We start from the raw sequence: 5,913 nt of genomic DNA, 5'->3' as shown, positions 1-5,913 counted from the left end.
GGTGGAAGATAAGCCATGAGATCCACTCGGTATCCACACATGTGAAGTGCTTAGAGGGCTCCTGGTTGAAGATACTCTCTGTCAATGGTGGCGATGCTTCATGTGATTAAGCAAGATCTTGCCAAGTTTTGGAGAGGGAAGGGCATGCCAGTTGAAAGGAACAGCAGTTTCTGCTCAAAACCTTCTAGTGGTGGCACAGCTCTCTCAGAATAAAATTCAGAGGACTTACCCTGGCTTACTGGGCTCTCAGTACAATTCAGTGTGGTCCTTGGATCTCTGCTCCTCTGAGAACTGCTATGGGTGTGTGAGGAGACAGGTTCAGAAGCTTTTTGTGGCAGTAGTTATTGCACTGACATTTTAATTGCATTTTATAAAATTATCGATCTGCAGTAGATCCTGAAAAACAGCCAATTCTTTCACACAGAGCATATGAGGAAGACTGCCCTGTATGATATTCCCACTGCATCTTCTGCTCTCCTTTCCTATCATTTTTACCCTTATTCCCACTGGTGCACCACCTGGCCTCTTAGTTATTCCTTGAACACTCCAAGCATACACTTCTCAGAACATTTACACCGAATTTTTCCTTTTGCTTCTCTGCTAGGAAAGCACTTCCTCCATATAAATGCACCTTTCTCTCCCTCCCTTCCTCCAGATCTCTGTTCAAATGTCATCTTATCAGAAATACTTTCTCTGATGACTAAACACACTTACTCACCACTCGTCTTACCTTGCTTTATCTTGCTTCTTACAAGTTATTAAGTACTAATATATTTATAGATTTATTTATTTATTGCCTGTCTTACCCTATTAGAAATCAACTTCAAAAGAACAGGAACTTATTTATCTTCAATGTTCTATATTCTTAGCACCTAGGACAGTGTGTGACACATAGTTGGCTTTAATAGATATTTGCTTTATGCCTGCATGAATGGATAAATGGCAGGAACAATGAATTCCAGTGGGGCTTAAAAATGTAGGTACACTTTAGGGAATCGTAAGTAATTTGGCATAGAAAAAGAGATAAGGAGTTTCAGTCAGCCTTAGTTTCAGTTAGTTTAAGTGGGCAAAGCCATATTTTGGTCCTAGACTTCAACGCATATGAGCCAAGAACATTCTTCCTTTTTCTGAACCTAATCAGATGCTATGTTACCATCAAACTTTACATGTGCTTGTTTTGTCTCGGTGTTTCAGTCATAGTACAACATTTCATATTTTAAGTTTCATCATTATATCATTTAAGAGTTTGCTAACAATACTGTGGTTCAATTCCCCTGAAACTGCAGCACATTGGAAATTCTTATGGATATGGGAAGAGAAGAGTAATGCTGCCTTAACTACATAGAGAGATGGAATCCAGATTGCATTCTCTCTGCCAGTACAGCAGGGCCCTTAGGCATGGAAATTTATAGATGGGATTCATCCCTTGGAGGGTGATAAAGCTCTGTGGGGGAGGGACTTTGATAGCTGGAAAGGTCGATTTTCCTAGACTACTGAGAGATCCTACAAAATGAGACAAGACAGCCAGAAGAGAAATCTGTGTCCTCCACCCAGCCATGCTCTTCACCCTGTGGGCACTGTGCTGTTTCTTTCCTAGGGGCTTTCAGAGCACCTTGGTGTCACAAAGAAGAAAACAGTCCCATTCATGGGTAGCGAGGAATCTATTTTCTCCTTTTGTTGTGGCCTAGTGTACAGAGAGCTTACATAATTAATGTGCCCCAGAAAGCTGTTTAAATTAATTATGAAACTGGCATCCAAGAAGTATTCCATGGGAGGAAGTACTTTAGGTGTTTTAAGCTAGGGGCTGGGAGTCCCAGGTTCTTTTTTTCCTCACCATTAGGATTTTGTGACCTAAGGCAATTCACTTAATGTTCCTCTAAAGTACCTATAAGATACTTTATTGATCCATATTTTATTCATACTTTCCACTTCAGAATCTTAGGAAAACCTCAGTAGAGCCACTCTAGGAGTCATTGAGTGAACACTAGTAATGCCCTTTGTGATCCTCCATAGAAAATTGCTTAACAGGACCTAGTTACATATATTTGTTCTAACATCCCAAAGTAGATATTTCCTAGCACTAATCATTATTCTTTAATGTGTCCAGTTAAATCCACACATATGGCTAATTTTTTTTAATTGAAGACTGCATGAGACCTGAGACCTAAATGATCAGTTCTTGTGACTAGACTGAGTACTAATTCAGGTAGGAAATTGTTAAATCATTTCCAAGTTACAGCATTACTATGGTAGAACAAATTGCGTTTTGCATGAAAGATATCAATAAGGACTTACATAGGACTTATGTCTTTTCCACTTATTCTTTTCTTACCATTTGTGCTAGAGAATTTTGACCAATTTTAGGATGCAAGAGGAGCCTGTTTTCAGAAGTGAAATAGATTAGAAAATTATAGTTTTTATTTTATTCATATCAATTTGTTGTTTGTGAGAGGTGCTGCAAAATAGTGTGAACTATTATTTTATTGATGAAGACAATACTCATGTAAACTTCAGTGGTAACCAGAAAACTAGATTTTTCTTTAGAAGAAAGAAACAGTTCTTTGTTCTCCATGGCCATGTGGGATTTCTGTATTCAGCTTTTAGCCGCACATCAATATGCATATCTCTATAAAACTGTTCTACTTTTGTAAGCAAAAGAGCATAGGGGCTATAAAATCTTTCTGAACAAGACAGTGCAGAACTGTGCAAGTTGCCTTCGTTTGTGTAAATCTCATTGAAAAGCTGCAGGAAATTTTTTATTATTCCCGGAGAGCATCTTGCATTTTTTTCTGCTGCACACCAGCAGCTGTCCAGCAGATGGCACTGTGTGGTAACCAGATGACAGTTGCCTTTGCAAATGTGGCTGTTCGCATTTCTGGCATGTATATTTATAAATACTCATTCTGTTAACATTACAGCGTAGGGTATGACACTTTTTTGAAATACAAGGTATTAAATGCCAATGATTTATAAATGTGTATCATATGCTAGAATATTATTATGTATCATTACCCTCTAGAAGAGGTATAGTAAAACTGTTAATGTTTCCTTAAGGACCTTTTTATTTTTCTGACGATAAATATTGGAGTTCACTTAATAGCTTATCCTAATAAGGTAGAGATATATCAGCAAATCGTCTCCACACTGATACTATCCTGGGTAGCCCTCCCCTTTTTTGTGTGTTGAGGAAGGGACATGGTTGAGCATAGTGTAATAGCCTTGAATGAAATGTCCACAAACTGCTTTCTGTTGCCACGATGTGGAATATAGTGGCAGTCAGAAAGTAAGGAAAGAAAACTAGCACGTCGTTCACTCAAAGTGTGGTTCTGGAAGCATGGGTCTGTCTGGTGCTTATAAAAAATGGAGTATCTTGAGGCCCACTCTAGACATTATGTATCACAATATGCATTTTAATAAGATTCTCTGGTGATTCATAGTCACATTAAAGTTTGAGATGCATTGACCACAAGGCCTCCACATCTTTAATGTAAAGCAGGTGTTGAGAGCCTAATCTGCACCAAGCAGTGGACTCGGGCTTGTGTTGCAGATGTGGTCAAGTCAGGATACCTACCACCAGGGAACTTACACTCGGGGAATGGGCAGCATGTTACAAAAAGTACACTTCAGCAAAAAAGTACAATCCAGCAAAAAGGATTTCCTTTCAAATTTGAGGAGGATAGAGCTGAGGTGATAGCAACTCTGAAAGAAGCTTATTATAGATTGTATCGGATTATTGTCTCAACACACTTTCAAAAAGGGGCTAAGAGACATATGCTCCAAGTGTCCTTCTGTGTTTGGTACATATTATGCTGAGGTTCATATTTAATCTTTGTAACAACTCTAAGAGATAGATACCACTGTCCTGAAAGGAAACTATGCAAAGCATTCACACAGCAAGCACATGATGACTTAAAGCTTCCACCTAGTTGGGTCAGACTCGAAAGCCCAAGCTTCTTCAGGAAGCTGCCTCCTAGAAGCCCGGGCATTTCCGATAAGTTATCTATCCTTATAGCCCCTGCTATAGATAACAAAGGAAAGAGTTGATTTCCAGACCAAGGATCTGAGGATCTTATATTAAATTGTAAATTTTGGAAAGTTTGTAAGTTAAGCACTCAAGGTGACTTCCTGACTGAAGGTGATGATCACTTATATCTCGCATGCGAGTCATCTGAGTTTCTACATCAGGATGCCTGGAAATATAAATAGAGCCCTGCCATCTTAGGAAAGTGGAAACTGACTGCAGATAGGGGACCTTCAGATGAAGAATTAGTAATAGGACAAGACTATCTATTAATGCTGAGCTGAGGAGGACGAAGAAGCCAAGTATTTTCCCCCAAATGCAACTGGTGCTGCCTGCTAGTCAGCATTCATCAGGATGTTGAATAATACAGCCCTGCAGCACCCACAGAGCACTATTTTTAGGAATTGCCCAGATTGACAGTGATCTCTTCAAAACCATTTTCTGAGGTTAATATAGTTGTGATTACCTACACTTATATGATCCTGCTTGTTTTGTCTAAGTTCATTTGATGAGTCTCCCATAGAGAATGGAATTAGACATCCCAGTAAGATAAGGGATGGCAACTACTTTTTGTTCCTGTAGATTAGGAGGATTGTTGCTCAGTATGAGAAAATTATTTTATTCAGAGTCACTTTTTTTTCTACTTGTATTATTTGTGTAGTGTACTTATCTGAAAGCATAAATTAATATTAGAGTTTGAATAATGGTTTAGAAGCAGAATCATGTGCAGTTGGCAAAAATGAAACTTGCTTCTTGTGAGGAACTTGTGGACCGTACACCAATGCTAAAGGAACTAAATAGCTTCTATTTCTGTGATGGCTAATACTGGGATTTTTTTTCAGAAAATGTGGAGAATATGCTAGTCTTTTAGGCCTCATTTTGCTATTTCCTGGCAATTTGTTGCGTTTAGTATTTTAGAGTCAAAAATGGTTTTGCTTCTAGCTTATTTGGCTGATATCAATGGTGAATTCACATTCCTTCATATGGCTCATATTCCCAAATGTGCAAAGTGTGGTGTAAGGTATGGTAGAAATTGTTAGGAAAAAATACCTGGACAGATTCATAGGGATTATGTAATAGGAAAACTAAGCCAAAATGGTTAGTCATGATGGGTATAGTGATCATTTGTCAATGGGCAAAGTTATCTCATTCTTTAACGGAAGAGCTCTGATACATCAAAATTTTCCCATAACCAACAACCACAAAAAAGTCACCAAATTAATGCTAAAAATACTAGATCTTTTTTTCAAGGATGATATTTTTCTCCACTTCAATTAGTATTTCCCTCATATCCCCCTCTCCCCCCATACCACTAGCTCATCTTTAATTCTTAATATTTCTTAATTTTGCTTCACTTCCGTGTCTCCTTGGAGTAGAGGATTTTCTTTTAAATGCAAAGAGGATAGAGGTGAGGTGATAGCAACTCCGAAAGAAGCCTATTATAAATTCTATTGGATTATTGTCTCAACACACTTTCAAAAGTGGACTCTTGACCACTTAGTTTTACCCTTATCTTTCTTTATAGGAAAATGAAATGTTTCCTAGAGAAACAGTAGACACTATTACCTAGTATTCCATCTGGGGGAGAGTTTTAGTAGCTAGAATCTGCAAAAAAAGTCAAAAAATGCTAAGAAACACAAGTCAATTTGAGTGATTTTGAGTAATTTATATTTTTAAGAGTAGTTCCAGGATATCATACAGTAGATTCACTTTCATCTTAATTTCTTAAGCATACAAACTGAGTTATGAAACTGATGGTGTTGAAAGTAAATTCTTGCAAAGAAGCAGTAAGAGTGCCATATATTATATATATAATTTTCTATACTTTTATAGCTTTGTTTTAGTAAAGAGCATGCAGACCATTTTGAAAATTAGAATAAAAATGATCTCTT

At 37.7% G+C, this 5,913-nt stretch overlaps 1 protein-coding gene across 14 annotated transcripts in view; it reads left to right on the top strand.

Moving 5' to 3' along the window:
* GRIP1 (glutamate receptor interacting protein 1) overlaps nucleotides 1–5,913 on the top strand; it is an 852,850-nt gene that overhangs the window by 334,592 nt on the left and 512,345 nt on the right. The window lies entirely within an intron of this gene.

Source organism: Pongo abelii, chromosome 10, assembly GCF_028885655.2.
Source record: "Pongo abelii isolate AG06213 chromosome 10, NHGRI_mPonAbe1-v2.0_pri, whole genome shotgun sequence".
Classification (NCBI taxonomy): domain Eukaryota; kingdom Metazoa; phylum Chordata; class Mammalia; order Primates; family Hominidae; genus Pongo; species Pongo abelii.
The sequence above is the reverse complement of the archived record's forward strand: the minus strand, read 5'-3'. Positions and strand labels throughout refer to the sequence as shown.